At 48.4% G+C, this 16,262-nt stretch overlaps 1 protein-coding gene across 1 annotated transcript in view; it reads right to left on the bottom strand.

The window, feature by feature from the left end:
- Window positions 1-14,825, bottom strand: part of RAB27B (RAB27B, member RAS oncogene family) — a 53,823-nt gene extending 38,998 nt beyond the window's left edge. The window contains exon 1 of the mRNA XM_049794296.1: window positions 14,805-14,825. The gene's annotated coding sequence lies outside the window, so the exon portion shown is untranslated. The remainder of the gene's footprint in view (window positions 1-14,804) is intronic.
- Window positions 14,826-16,262: the final 1,437 nt, after the last annotated feature.

The following is a 16,262-nucleotide window of genomic DNA, read 5'->3' as shown; positions in this document are numbered from 1 at the left end:
AAAACCCGATGGGGTCTAAACCACAGCCGCAGGCTGAGCTCGGGGAACTGAATTGCTCCCCCACATCAGAGCAGGAGGGGCCACAGAAATACATGGGAACATGCGTGCCGTAGGTGCTTCGCAAGCACTTCATACCTAGTCTGGAGAAGGAACGGGTGGTTTGGCCCAGAAGGAACAAATGTGGCCTAAGTGCTCCACAGCTTTGACGAGAAGTGGCTCTTCACATTTAAATGGAAGCATATGACACGAAATAAAGATTCACCGCAGAGGCAATCAGCGGCGCAAATTCAAATCAGACTCATCAAGCCTTGTTAGCTCCTGCTCGGCGTTGACCCAGTTGGGTCCCAGGTGGCTCCTGCAGAGCTGCTCGTGTGTGGAGATGCTGCAGTCCAGGGGGGCTGCTGGCCTGGGCATCCAAATGAGCCTGAATAACTGCTCAGTGCTCCGGCGAGCGTGGGAGACATGCCGTGCTTGCCGTGCTGGGGCTGCCGGTCGGCCCTGCACATGGTCGATCGCCACCCTGACCGCGCTCTAGGTGTAATAATTACGGCTTGCTCGAGCTTCTCCCCGAGTTATTTAGTTATTCCCCCTCTAACTGTACGGGCTGTTACGCAAAGGACGTGAATGGGAGGAAATCGGGCTTTTTCACATCATTCCCCAGGCTCTGCAATGGTTGTGTTTCTCATTCTGCGTTTTCCCGGCTATCCGAGGTCCCTCTGCTGTTGCAGCTGGAATGGTGTCCTCATATCAGGAGCACAGCACAAACCAGTTGGCCTCGGTTTTGGAGGTAAACAAAATATCCCTCCGGTCTGAAAATATTGCTGTTTTTCCCTTGGTGTGACGCTGCCCTGAGAGCACTCGTGGGTGTTCATTCCCCAGGAGCAGAGCAGCAAGAGCAGGGGGGTGCGGAGCCTCCGGCAGTGTCTGCTCTTGGGGAGCAACCGGGGAATACGAACCTTGAAATACTCTGCGATTGTCAGCTGAAACCTGCTTTAAAATATTTTAGCATCTGTCCAAGCCACTTATTAGTTATTTCCTACCTCTCTGTCTTCCTCTTCTTTTGTTTTTTGATTTGCAGGTTTCATGTATCAGTGTTTTCATTGCCAGTACCTGGAGCACAAACAGCATGCGAGGCTTTACACAGGGCGATCCTGTTCTCTTTACAAAGCTAATATCTTTTATTTTCCATGGAAACAATCCGTCAAGATTTTATCATCTCGATGAGTAGTGAAAGGCTTGCTCGGCGCAGCTTAAGCCTCCTTTCTGCAAGAACTCTTAACTATAGATGCACAATTTTCTTCTTGTTTCTGATGTCTTCACAGTTTTGCACACACCAATTTTTACCAGTAAAAGTTTCTTTTTGTTTCTCTTTTGCTTTGGGGAGCTAATTCTTAGTGTTATATCTTACAAGAAGAGAATTGTGCAGATAGTTTTTCTTAAAATAAAAGGTAATGTCTTGAGATGACCATGAACAAGAAAATAGTCTTTAATATTAATTTTTAAATTGAAATTTCAATGCTCTCTTTTTTTTTTTAATTTTGCTTCACTATTTGCGATCATTAAGGAGCCACATAAATGTTCATGGAAAAGAAATTTAAAACTCAAACACTCAAAATACTGACTACTTGTGAATTTTGAATTCTGTGTTGACTTGTGACAAGTTCCCACTCAAAATTAATTGCTCTTGAGTAATTTAAAGTACATCACTTTGTATAACTTATCCAAAGACAGTTAATTTTGAGGAACAGAAGCTCTAGCATGTGATCTGGGCTAAATTATTGAATACTGAATATTCAGAGCAGAATTTGTAACCGGCAAGCCACAGAGCAAAACACATTTCACTGTGTAAGTAACTGACCAAACAAGTTGGAGACCACATTGAACAGAGAATATGTGCTGAAAAAACCATCTTTTTCAGTCCCATTCATACACAGAAGGGAAGGTGAGGTCGAGAGTGTGCCCACCCTGAATGGGGGACCTGTGCCTTTGCCTTCGTCGGGACCCTGTGAGCCGTGTCCCTGCAGCGGCAGGGGTGGGAGCTGATGGCCCTGGAAGTCCCATTTTGCCCTGCTGTACCTTACCAGGAGAGGGTGAAGGGTGTCTGAAAACATCACCCGCACCCTTCTGTCCTCTGTTGGTCTTTTAGCTAGAATGGACATTTAGTGCACATTCCCACCATCCTCCTTTCCAGCAAGTGCTAATGTCCCTGAATAACTCCAGGTCCTGGCTGTGAGGATTTTTAAAAGCCGTTTTAGAAAGGAGCGTGTTTCTTCCTTACTTTAACTGAGACGTTTTCATCTCAGTGGGATGGAGACAGCTATTCTTGTTGAATGTCCTCCCTGCGTTGCCTATGAGCTGTGCTGTGTGAGTGGCGGGAGGAGACATCATTAGGAACCGAAGGATAGCACCTACCACGGCGTGCGATTAAGAAAGAGTGGATTTAAACTCGTTTGCCATGTAATGGTGTACCGTGCTCATTAGCCTTCCACTGCAACAAGGAGGAGAGTTATTCCTGTTCTAAACCCGTGTCACAGTCCTGTCGGGTGTTACATCTCCTCGTTCCAGCCATAGCCTGCAGGTCGTGCTGATGCGTGGGAAAGCCGTAGCCCCGTGGACTCACAAGCAGACCTGCATCTGGCTGGGGTTATGCGTCCCAGGCTTGGTCCTGCTCCTCGCCCGTGGATGCTCCCTTCTCCCAGGACAGGACTGGGACTGCTTTACCAACCTCGCTACTACAGGGCAGTTTGTGTCACACGGGCACGTGGCAGCCGCTGTCCCCTTCCCCGCTGTCACTGACACGTCGGGTTCGGCTGCAGCAAAGTCGGTGTTCGGCTTTCAGGTTTAGTTCTGCACCCTCAGCCACTTGTAACCCCCACATACGCTGGGGTGGGCTGCGGGAGAGCCTGCGGGCGCGATGGACCGATGCCGACGGTGCCTGAGCAACAGCAGAACTGCATCTGATATGACGCTGAACCCCCGCCCTGCTCTGTCCCATTTGGCCTAATAAGGTATTTATCTAGAAGTCTTAGAAAAATAATTCCGGTGCCAAAATTATTCACATATGACAGACTAAGCAACTGACTTGTGGCACGAGCACGGCCACTTCTTCCTACCTAAGTAGCCCTGTGGGGCAGAGCAGCAAGATACACGCGGCTCCCTGGTGCGCATTCGGGGGGAGGTGAGGACTTCAAAACATCTTCTCCTGTGCAGTCACTTTTGCTGGGAGCAGGGTTGTAGGGCATGCCACGCTCCATATTCCTTCCACCCGGACGTATAAACCCAGCGCGCTGCAAAAAATCATTGCAAAGAAGCAGCGCTGAGCTCTCCAGACAGGCAGCAGGGAAGCACTGAGAACTGGGACACATTGCAAGTCCCACGGAGGTAATTAGGTGCCTTAGTGAGGCTTGTCAAGAGGCACTTTCCCATTGTGATTAACAGCCCCGAACCTACTGCTCCTGGCAGCTCAGTCAAGCTGATCTCTTGGGGTTCAGGGTTTGCTCCCTTTTTTTAAAGACAAATGGTGAGGAACACCTATGGAATTTCTCTGGGCATTCACAGAAGATTTGGGAAACCTGGTTTCCATACTGCCTGCTGCTAGAAGTATTTTTAAACCTGTTGTCTTTGTTTCAGCTGGGATGGAGTTTGTTTTCTTCCTAGTAGCTGGTACAGCGCTGTGTTTTGGGTTCAGTATGAGAAGAATGTTGATAACGCACCGATGTTTTCAGTTGTCGCTAAGTAGTGTTTATACCAAGTCAAGGATTTTTCAGCTTCTCATGCCCAGCCAGCGAGAAGGCTGGAGGGGCACAACAAGTTGGGAGGGGACACAGCCAGGGCAGTGACCCAAACTGGCCAAAGTGATATTCCATACCGTATGGCATCATGCCCAGTATCTAAACTGGGGGGAGTTGGCCCGGGGAGGATCGCTGCTTGGGAATTAGAGTGGGTTGGCAAATGGTGAGCAATTGTCCAGGCAACTCCCCCCAAAATGGGAATGGGAAAAGGTCCACATCACTGACTAAAACCTTTGCATCCTCGTTGAAGTTTGTCTTTTGATGTCTTGTGAGCTGAGGCAAATCCTAAGCCTCCAGGTCATTAGATACCTGTGCATCCTACATCTTGGGTGCAGCTAAGCACTGGTTTGTAATTGCTGACCTCCTGGGAGTCCATGGACTATTTCTAAGGGACCATGAAGGATAACTGAGAAAAACCAGTCTAGTGAAAGGAAGCAGAAAGTAATGAAGCAATCTGTTCCCCCAAGGAAACATTGAGCTGAACAGATTGGATTCACCCAGTCAAAGGAACGGTATATCTCATCTCGTCTTTGTCACCTGAGCCTTAAAGCAGACTGAAACCAAACCACTCTGTGCAGTTCCTTCACCAGGCTAAAAAAGGTTATTAAAATGCATCAAGTTATTCTTAAGAATTACTCATGTTGCTCGCACAGTTGTGCAATACTACCTTCTCACATAATGTAATAATTTTAGTAAATTTATTAAAGTAGGAAAAATTCTGATTTCATAGCTGAAAAGAGAAAGATACTTAGAATCCTAGAATGGTTCACCAATAACATTAAAATACTAGATAACTTCTGGAGAGAGAATAGTTCTGCAAATTAAGTGACTGTTTCAGGGGCTAATCTGCACCTGCACAGTGCCAGGTACCGTGGGATGCCAGGATGTGACTTGGATTTTGCACTGTTTTGGTTTCAGCTGGGATAGAGTTAGTTTTCTTCCTAGTAGCTGGTACAGCGCTGTGTTTTGGGTTCAGTATGAGAAGAATGTTGATAACACACTGATGTTTTCAGTTGTTGCGAAATAGTGTTTATACCAAGTCAAGGATTTTTCAGTTTCTCATGCCCAGCCAGCGAGAAGGCTGGAGGGGCACAACAAGTTGGGAGGGGACACAGCCAGGGCAGTGACCCAAACTGGCCACAGGGGTATTCTGTGCCATATGGCATCATGCCCAGTATAGAAACTGGGGGGAGTTGGCCCAGGGAGGATCGCTGCTCGGGAAATAAGTGGGCATCGGTTGGCAAGTAGTGAGTGATTGCATTGTGCATCACTTGTTTTGTATATTCCAATTCTTTTATTATTATTTTCATTTTCATATTGTTATTATTATCATTGTTAGTTTCTCCCTTGCTGTTCTATTAAACTCTTCTCATCTCAACCCACGAGTTTTACCCCCCCCCGATTCTCTCCCTCATCCCACAGGGTGGGGGGCAGCGAATGAGCAGCTGCGTGGTGCTTAGCTGCTGGCTGGGGTTAAACCATGACGCTTACCCACAGAGTAGCCTAAATAATAATCTACACATTATAATCATACAGAAAACACGTTGTTAATATCAAAACCTTCTTGTATAAGCAGGGATTATTATCTTCTACATATTTTAGGGCACACACTAAATTAAGAAATTAATAGTTGTTCTAATGACACCAAGTTCTTTTAGCTACTTTGTGAAATGCTACCTGGAGTACACTGCAAAGAAGAGTCTGGGGATGCAAACAGGGATTAATATTTGTATCTAAAAGAATATGGAAACTCTTTAAATTAAAAGCTGTATAACAGGGAACATACATAATAGTGTTGTCTCGAAGAAAAGTGATTATTTCAAACCAAGTTTTCCAGTTCCACCACCTACACCTATCACTAGTCATCTGCTTACAGAGGCAAGAGATGAAGGCTGTTTGTTGCGGTGTTAAGCAGACAGCATAGTCTGCAGCCTCTGATGAACTGTCTGGGTTATTTTTAAATTTTACACATGTGAGAATAAGCGATTTAACTGTAAAGAAACAGAACCAGTTTCGTGCTGCCTCTGCCTTACTGGCGTTTCCCTTGCGATCTGCTCCTCTTTGTTCCCATGAAAAATAAATGTCTCAGGTATTGTACTAGCAGTATGACCCTGTAAGCTACACTTTGCAGTTTCTGTAGAATTATCGGATGTTTCCAGTGTAATCTATCCATTTTGGACTTATCGAAGAAGCAACAAAGCCTTGCAGAGAAGAAGTGCTGAGCAGCACTAAAAGGCTGAGCTGCAGCAAGCATCCTCAAGGCAAGCTGGCAATGGCAGGACTGGTAACGCTGCCCTTGAAGCAGAGAAGAGGCAATAACAATTTGTCAAAAGTATGTCACTAATGTCTGTCAGACAAAGTGTTATTATCCTGACATGACTCGAGGGCTCCTCTCTAATCATGGTATCAGAAGGCGGAGGTGGGGGGCTCTGGCTGGGGACTCAGGACCCCCACCACGGTACCCGAACCCCCCGGGCTGGCCAAACGCCTGCACACGCGATGTGGTTACTGCAACGCTTCGGGGCGGGGAGGGCTGGAAAGGGAGTGGGAGCAAAACAGAGACACGCAGGGGGTGAATAGGGGCTGCCACGCATCGCCAGTGATTTTGGACGCTGCCTGCAGGGCGGTGAGGCTGTGCCCCGAGGATGCTGGGGTGCAAAAGGAGTGGGTGCCAATGCCAGACGTCACCGGCTATAGCACCTGCGTTAGCATGGCTGCTCTCCAGGGAACTCCGCTACAGGACCACTTTTCAACAGCCACTCCACCCATTCACAAGAAATTGGTTTTTTCAGATATCGTGGGGCTTTCCCTAGCAGCAAAAATCAATCTTTACTGTAACAAACATAGTCTATAACATAGTTACTTGATTCAAAACATATATGAAGAAATTCCGGTAAGGCTGAGGGGAAAACTGCTTATGAAGATGTTGCAAAGAGCCCAATTCTTCTTCAAAGCGGGAGGCCTGAGTGCACCCTGAGAGAGCAGGGTGCCCGGGGGTGCACCCCATGCATGCCCAGCTGCTCCCCTTGGACCCCAGGCAGCACCGGGCTCTCCCACTCCTCCCTGCGAAATCCAGGCCCCCAGTTGCCCGCTCACCCAGTCCTGCGGGTCCGCCCTGGCCAGCACGTCTTGGTGCCTGGCTGCTGGCAGACGTTATATCTGCCCTGGGAAATAACGGGTCCCCGGGGGAGCATCAGGCAAGAAATATTGTTTCCATGAATTATACCTATTTCCTTGGGCAGTTCCTCAGGGGAAGCTGTGCTGGTGCATTTCCTTGCCCCTCTCCAGGATGATGTATGGACTCGGGAAGGCTCGCCAGCCCTTGGCATAAGTGTAAGGAGCCGGGCAGCGAAGCGACCCTTGGCTGTGCCAGGAACTCTTCCCCAGCGGAGACAGGGAGATATGCTGTGCGTCTCAAGGACTCCTGCTGCCCGGCGGAGGGAGGAGAGAGAGCCACTTCTCAGAACAACCTGCAGCCAGTTCTCTCTCCTAACGACCTGCAGACCTTGTTAGTACAGTCCTCCCCCGGCAGGCTGGGAGCAGCCCCTCTCTGTGTTTGGAGTTCTTCTCAGTCTCGGAGTTTCCCTTATCTGCATGTGAAATGGTACCAGCGCAGCTGGCATCCCAGCAGTTTGTGGATGGCAAAAGTCAATCACCTCCCAGACCCACAAGCAGCGGTACTACGGGAGGCCCTTGGAGCTCTCCCGGACCGCAGCGGGCTGGGACCAGCATCTCCCTCCGAGCGGGACGCCTCTCGGAGCTCCCAAACTCTCCTGTTTGTTTGCGGAAATCGGAGGTCTGTCGCCGAAAGCCGACACGGCCGGGGCTGGTTCTCTCTGCTCCTTGGGGCTCGACCCTTCGCCAACTGAGAGAAACGATGAAGGTTTTGATGTGGATATTTTCACTGACCTCGAGGGGAATTTTTAACAGTTATACCTCTTTTACTCTCTTATCTGTATATCTCTTAGCATCTTCATGCACATGCATGTACTAACCGTATAGTCTATAATAAGTATATTATAAATTATTAGTTTCAAATTTATACTTAAATTACTGTCACGATTTTTATTCAACCATGAATGAATTTCAGGCTGCCATTATACTCATAAAGCCTTTAGCTATAAACCCCTGCCCAAGTCGGGAACTAGGAGTCGATCCAGCCGCACCTAGACTCCGACAGGAGTTTAGAAAGCAAGGGGGTCTTCTCTGAACCTCGTGACTCAACGGGACGGTCTCCCTTACCCTTTGCCACATTCCTGACCTTTGCACAAATCACAAGAAATAATTTCTCTGTAACATCCCCTTTTACTGTATTAAGTTTTCGGTCCCTATATACATAAGTTTAGTTTGATTCTGATTTAATTTTCCTGTGTGCATTTCATCCATGTACTAAGTAATAGAGTGAACCTTGCCATTGAATTCTGTGAAGCCTCACTTTCATAGAAATTTCTATAAAATAATTTTTCTATTGCTGATACAATTGGAGGCGATTCTTTAAGCAATCTGAATCCCTCTTCTCTCTCTCATTCCCCTCCATGACAGAAGCATGCAAGGTAGCACTGGGAGATTACAAAACAGCCTCAATAACCGAAAGAAGCTCCGCAATTAAGTTTGACTCAACTCCTTTAGATCAGCTACGCTTCCCAATGTAACCCCATGCGATGCTCTTCGCCCTCACTGCTCGTTTCTCAAACTCACAAACGCAAAAGTTCTTGCACCGACCTGAATGCAATGACACGATCAGTCTGGGCAAGGTTTTGTAAATATTCATTATCTTTGGGGGATACCGACACACTGACGATGGCATCTGCCGCGCAGTGTTTGTACTCCTCTGCGGCCGCTCTGGCTGGGAGCCGTGCTCCGGCCCCGTGCTGGCTCAGCCGCCCGTGCGAGGGCAATGCTGGGTGGGGGGTGTCGGGAAAAGCGCTCGTCTTCTTCTCGGGTGAACGGTTTTCCTCCCAAGATGAAGGAGAGCCGATCGAGCTGAGAAGAGTACACACTTGACAGTTTGCATGTGAAGTCTCCACCAGCAATCCAGTTCTTAGGAAAGCCATCCAGATTGCTTTAGACCCCGGGATGTGAGGGCCAAACCAAATAACTAAAAATAACATATAACGGAAAATTGTGTTAAAAACCACGACAGAACCGTACCCGAGACATGGGCACCTTCACGGCAGATCTCGACACTTTTCACTTCCAATGTTTATTCCTATGTAATATCTCCACCCTCAAAACTGGTGGAGACGCGAAGTAATTCTGAATTTAGATGACAAGAGCTGGCATGGGAAGCCCCCAGTGATCCCATACCGCTCAGCTTTCCCTCTCTTCCTAAGTGAAGGCTGATTTGGAAGAATCGTTTACTTTTGGCAGCATTGCGACACTGGGAGAAGCCTTCTAAGGCATATGTACAGCCAAAGGTGTATAAATCGGGAAGCAGATCCTGCACTGACCATTTCTCTGCAGTAGGGTTTTTACCTGAAGGCAAAGCCAGGTTGGGGGTGCTCAGCACCCTGGCCAAGGCAGGGGAGGACCCCTGGGCTCTCAGCAGCATGGGACATCGTGAAATTCATTAATCAGGACGAGTCTCCGTGGCGAGAAAGAGACGTGGTGTGGGGACGGCAAGAAAGGAGCCTCAGCCAGTCCATCCGCACGGTGAAGGGAGGCAGGCTCGGAGGGAAGAACGAGCTATGCTCATTAGTTCAACAGTGATTTCAAGTATAAACAGCATCCCTTTTCTTTTTCGCTGTACACCATCTGTCTGGATGTAGCTGCCCCAAAGAAAGGATTAGTTTCTTTTTTTTTAAAGTATTGATCATTTTAGCATCTACTGTCTAGGCACTGGCAGGTGATCTGCATCCTCTGAGTCAGCCCTGATGGCACCCGTACGAGTTCCTGCTCCCTCGTCTTACAGAAGAGCAGAAAAACTATCAAGCCAGGACAGCACTAACAAAGTCTGCAGCAGGTTTCGGACGAGGATGTCTCCTCGCTGCTCCACCTCGGGCCGTGGAGCCCAGACACACGGAGAAAGGCAGCTCCCGCTGCTCGTTGCCTTTCAGAGAGGAGACTTGCATCTCTGTATTTTGCGTTTACTGCTGCAACAGAGCTCAGGCAATGCTGGCACACTCGTGTGCCCAAATTAGGGGTCGGCACAAAGCAGATGCAGAGATAGCCATGAAGTGTTTGACTGTTATAAGATACAGAAATCATGGATTTGCAGCCCAGTTCTAAATGGAAGAGCGTTTTTCTTGAGTGGAGAGAATGAAGAGCGGTTCATCATGCAAATGAAGAGCCGTATGCAATAGTCTGACAAACACGGAACTTTAGGATTTATCTACGAACTAAATGAGCGTTTGTTATCTAGAACAATAAATATCTGTTTACAGTGTAAGTAATTTCTCCCTCCTACTCCAGTGTAAACTCAGTGCCTGCAGAGCAGAATAAATGGCCCCGACTGGGTCCCTTTATTACTTTCCCCGAGTTTCTGTCTGGCAAGTGCTGGGGAGGAAGTTATTAGACAGAGGACATTTGGAAACAAAGCCCAGTAGGAGCAATCGCGTTAGATAAATGAGTATTTATCTACCATCTAGCTTTCTGACATGCAATATATGTCTGCCTGTATTATTTCAGACAGTAATTTTACAGATCTGACCATTACCCATAAATTTACCCAGATGAGAAAAATTTTTGGTGTCTTTGATTCCAGCAGCCATCGTTAACGGGCTCATGGACGGCCACTCACTTCTTCCATAGGCGCCCGACCCACGGGACACAGCACCAAGAGGGGTTTGGGGTCTCCCCTCAACCTCCATCCCCCCCCGGGAGTGGGGGTCCCCCTGAGCCCCCCTTAGAGACCTCTGCCCCGGTGAGATGCGGTCCCTCCTCCCTTGCACCTCGAGGTCGGTAAGCAAAGCCGAGCTCTTCACAGGTCAAACCCGCTTTGTAAAATATCCGTACGGATGGAGCTGCGCTAAAAAGCTGCACGGAAGATCCCAGCTTTGGGAAAAATGTTGCCTTAGCAACTAATTGCCAGCCTGCTTGTGCAGAGGAGGCAGCTGCGCTGTGTTTACGCGCAGGTTAACTTCATTGCTGCTGCAAAGGCTGGACACGATTTACCCTGAAATGATAGATACCCGTATATTTTCACGTTAACCATGCGCAGCCTGAAGACGACTACTCCCGACAGCCCAAGGGGACGGCTGCTCCCGAGATGGTGGCTGGTGGACGTGCTGCTGGTGCGGAGGCGTGGGGCAGCCAGACCTGCTGCTTCTCAAAGGCAGGAGCAAAAAAGACAATCCCAGCCCACACCTTGGCTTTCGCTACATGCTCGGGGAACTAGGGTTGCGTTTCCCAGGACTTGCTTAAATCTCTTTTTTGTATATTTTGTCGCGATGGTGTGTTATTCTTAACCTGAACCCTTACAGATTGGGTCCTCGCTAACCTGGTTTGCGTTTGCATCATGAGTTAGTTAAACTATGGCAGGAAATGTGCCGTTGGAAGCGCCTTTGGAAGCCCAGGTAGCAAGACACATCCTGCGACCGCCTCAAGCAAAGAATGCTCAGGGTCGCGGGGCAGAGCTCGGAGCTGGATCGCCCATGCAGCCGCAGCAGCAGCAGCAGCAGCAAGGCTGAATTTCGCACCCAACTCGTGGAGGCTTCCCACGAATCACAAACCTCAGAGCAGCATTTCCAGGGGAGACCGTGCTCTCCGCAGCGTCGTCTCCTGCTAACGTCGACGCCGACGCGAGTCACCCTTGTAAATCAGAGCTATATAAATATTAACTCAGGCATTTTTAGAGATGCCTGAGGTTTTTTAGAGGTGCTACAGCATCTTTGGGAGCGGCGGGGCCGGATGGTCGCCTTTGCAGAGCTTGCATGCCGGGCTGTCCCCTCTCACCGTGCCTGTCCGCTCCCCACCCGAGTTCGCCGCTGCTCTAAAGCTGCATTTGAATTGCGTGGGCAGAAGGACCGAGGCTGGCCGCGGGGCTGCACGGGCTCACGGTGTTCCCAGCAGCTTTTAGATGCTACTTAAGTTTACACCTAATTTGAAGCAGACGTGCAGTCTGTGTGGCCTGAGACGCTTAAACATACAGACAGGACGACGTAGCACCTCCTGGCTGCGTTATATGGTCACATCGTTTTGATGCCCTGTTAGGAACATCCTATTTAGATGCTCCTTGAAAGGATTCGTGCCTTGAAATGCCCTAGGATCCAAAAAACTCCCACTGCAAATGAGGAATAGTGTTGAGAAAGGGGCGTTTATGCCCTCACCTGAGCCACGGCGGATGAATTCAAACAGAGCAATAACAACCCGTAAGACTGAGAACGTAGGTAGTTTGTATTGTCAAAGCTTTTTATGAAGAAAATTATACCCGACAGCATACAGGAGTCAAATTCATGCCCCAGTATTTGATGGAACAAGTGACTGTCTAAACAGAGGAAGTTTGCAAAGAAAATTAAAATCCCAACTGCACATGGGCATGTTTCTGCAGGACTTGAAATTTGGTGGCAAAAGGACTTACTAGTAGTTCCAGCAGGATTTTAAAAACCCAATTTATAAATTACTGACACAAATGCTGGAGTTTCACTGAAATCTATGTGGCTTGCAGACATTCAGATTCTCTGAAGAATTAAATCACTCAAATATTTTGTATGCAAAAAAAAAAAAAAAAAGGAAGAGAAGAAATCAGTGGAGGAATCACAGCTCTCTTAAGACTAGCTCTGGTAGGAGGGTGATTAATGAAAGCAGGGTGAAGGAGAGGGTGCTGCAATGGCTGGCTTTGCTCACTTATGGCAATAAATGGGTGCATTAAAAATGACGAATCCTGGTGGTTCTGTGATATAGTAAAAGGCACTGTAATGATAAATTTAGTAAAGGTAGTCTGAGAAAAGCTTCAGAATGGCTGTCCCCATTTCCTAATTTTATTTAAACTGAGACACTAGTAATTAAAAAAACCCCTGTAATAAATAATTCACAAAATTAATATCTAAATAGTTTTTTGTTTCTTTTAAAATCTTTGAGAAGATTTTAAATGCCAGAACCTGAACCCGGCTGTTTCTACCCAAGATAGCCTGATTCCTTTCAACGAGTAGACAAACGGCTGCAAAAAGAACCAAGCTGTACAATAAACCTCTGCCACACAGCGAATGGGCAGGGCAAGCCAGCTTCATCCCCTCCGCCTCCTCATCCTCACCGAGAGCTGCAGCACGGGGACAAGGGGAAGGGACACAATTACACCTTCCCTGCCAAGAGTGACCCCAAACTGCCGCAGAGCAGGAATAATCACGGGTTTTAGCCCGGGCTTTGAGGGATGCTGCCGTGTTATCCCGGAGGGATGTGTGCATCCTGGCCAGCTCAGCTGGTGCTCAACTGCAAAATATTAACGAGGCTCTCGGAGAGCTGCCGGGTGCCCTCGGCCATCACCCGCGGGAGGCGGAAAAAAGGAAATGAAGTGCCATAAATTATTCCAGCGGAGACCAAGCTGGGCAGGCGGTAGATTCCTGCTGTCCCACGGTCCTTTTGGCTCCGGGCTGGAACCTGGTGGGAGCTGCCAAGGGGCAGCATGGACCCAGGACCTGCCACCGGTTCGGGTGCCTCTTCCCACGGCAGCCGCTCAACACCCGATTGGGGACATTCAGTTCTGCTGGTGGAAATGGCTCTATATGACTTTAATTCCTCCAAATTCATAAGTCTTATCCCTTTTTACCACTAATAGAGGAGTTTTGCCTCTAGATGAATGGTTTCCTAAGTAAAATTCACTGTGCTCCCCTGGGGCTGGAAATACAGTTGTGTGGGGAACTGTAGGCGACTGACTCGCTAGCTCTGCTCGGAGATGTGAAGCCGCAGTTTGCTTTCTGCTTCTTTATAGAAAAGCTTAGTTCTTTTAAGGGGAAACACAAACTTTCCAGGCTTGGGTTAAAAGCGGTGAGGTCTGTGTGCTGCCTTCCTGCAGCAGTGACCAATGAGCCTGAGGTGCCATCACCGCCTGGGCAGTCCAGTCCAATTATCTTTATTTTTTTGAGATTAGATTAAAAAAAAATGATGCTAGTTCCCTAATTCCACTCCCTATTCAATTACATTTGGCAGAAAAAGATGGATGGAAATGAATCCCCCTCTGCAGGTTCAGTAAGAGCCCCCCAAGAAGAGGAGGGATGAGATTAAGATGTTGCGGGGGATGCCGGCACCCTTGGCACCAGTGCTGCTCCACTGCGCTTTGCGGCGGGGCGTGACAGAGAAAATAAGCTGTGAGATTCATGACAAAATCGTGATTCAGAATCACATTCACTACTTTAGGAGAAAGGCACTATTTAAAAACAATTGCATACGTCAGATGTGCTCATTTTTATCCTGATGCTGAGTCTGACAACATGATTTACCTTCCTGCTTCTCTCTTACACAGCACAGAGTTATGGGAGAATTTCAGTTGGAAGGGACTTCTGAACATCATCTAAAGTTTAAAGACATGAATGTATACTTTTTGGGGTTTGCTAGATGAAGACTGTAAGTCTTAAACTAGTCGCTGCACGGCACAATATTGAGAGCAGCATCTCCCCACCGAGCTGGCCGGGTCGCAGCCCTGGGGATCCCTGCTCCAGGTCCCCTGCCGACTCCTTGGCCCAAATCAGCAACACACGTGCACACAGAGCAGTTCACATCCCTGCCACAGCGTTTTTGGAAGCAATTGTGGAATAATAGATGCCGGCTCGGGTAAGTGGCACGGGCAGGAATGCAAACAGCAGACTGCCCGGAGCCCAGTAAACGCCCCGCACAGCCCACCCAGCGCATCCTTTAGCCCCACAAACGTTCACTCTATCTCCATTTTCAACACAAGAAAGATACGTTTAAAACTACTTCTTACATGGCAAAATAGAAACAAAGGTTAAACGTCATGAATCACCGGAGCCAATTTTAACAGAACGTTTCCCTGTTTATCTTTCTCAGCTAAGAAACTTCCTATTAATCCGAACTAATAAAGTATTAAAGCATACCATTACAAAATAAAATGAATCAACTTACCGGAGATCTAGCTCCAGTTTAATCCTTCTGCTGCCTTCTGCTGGTTTCCAACTTCTAAGCAATAATTTATTACTGCTATATAAAATATTAAAGCCAGTGCCTGCAGCATTGCCCTATTTTTTAAGGTCTTGAAGATACCATTTCCTAATTCCTGCCCGGTTACTAATTTCTGCTGACTACATTAAATTGTGTCCCGTTAGTGCCGCTCACCCTCAGCACCGCAAAGGTGCAAACCACCCAATTTATGGCATCTCGGCTTATCGCAGGGAGGTGGGAAGGGAGTGGGACGTGCCTCCCACCCACGCCGCGCACATACAGCCGGAGCTGTTGGCAACGCACTCACACGCACGGAGCTCCCGCGCAGGTTTCCCTTTCTTGTAAAGAAATACACCCTACGGCAGAAAACGATGCTTTCCCTCAAAGGGCAGGATACAGCTTGTCGGAGGCATCTCAGGAGATCCATTTTAATGCCGTGTCCGTGCGTCAGATGTTGCTGCTCGTTTCTTGCTTCAAGTGGCTAAGCGATAAATTTTGCTTAGGGGAGAGAAGAGTTAAACAGGCTCTAGCATCTTCACATCTCTCGTTAGGAAGATATAGCAAACCCCGCTGCGAGTTTCTGCCAGAAGGATTTTAAACCCTGCATGGGAGAAGCAGGGAGGGGAAAAAAAATACATCTTCTTTCTTCCTCAGGTTCATCTATTTGCTGTTCTCTGGCAGGAGCCGGGTAGCAGGCAGCAGGAAGGCTGCAGAGCCCCAGGGACCTGACGGGGAGGCTGGGGGACCCGGGTACCGCTCCCTCCCCAAGCCCCTCTCTGGGCATCACGCTGGGGAGCGGGTTGAATAAAGCAGATTTTGGGTCAGGGGCCAAAGCCGAGTTTGCCTTTGCCCCGGGAGGAGCAGCCGCGCTGGGTCCCGCACCCTTTCTGCGGCCAGGGTATCTCGTGTATTGCAGACCTTGGATTAGCCCCAAATTTGCCATTTCTTTCTCTTAAAAATGGGCGACACAGAAGCACACGGGGCACGATGGTGTCCCTTGTTTTCTGCCCTTCTCCTTAACCTTTTGTCTCTCACCTCCGGGACGCATTTTTGCCCAGGCTCCACTACAGCACGTCCACCCTCCTGCGGTGTATTTCTTCCCGCGGGCACGCAGGGGGACCGGGAGAGTTTAAAGATAGTTTAAACTGCAAGCAAATTGTCAGTGGATTGAGCAGATGGAGCGGATCCGGGTTCCAGTTATAGCGCCGTGACGCGAGAGCATCTTTCACCAAAATAGGGGGAACTTGTGCAAAAATAACATTTGCATTCTTTTCTTTAGAAAAGGGATGTCGCTGATGTCAGCGCACCTTAAAATAACCACCCATTTGTCAGACGAGTGGATTCAGCAATATCCCAAGCAACGGGCTGAGGAGGGAGTTGGAGGGATGAAGCTGGAGACCAGCTTCTTGCGCGAGCTCCCAG

The sequence above is a fragment of the Accipiter gentilis genome, chromosome Z, assembly GCF_929443795.1.
Source record: "Accipiter gentilis chromosome Z, bAccGen1.1, whole genome shotgun sequence".
Lineage (NCBI taxonomy): Eukaryota > Metazoa > Chordata > Aves > Accipitriformes > Accipitridae > Astur > Astur gentilis.
The sequence above is the reverse complement of the archived record's forward strand: the minus strand, read 5'-3'. Positions and strand labels throughout refer to the sequence as shown.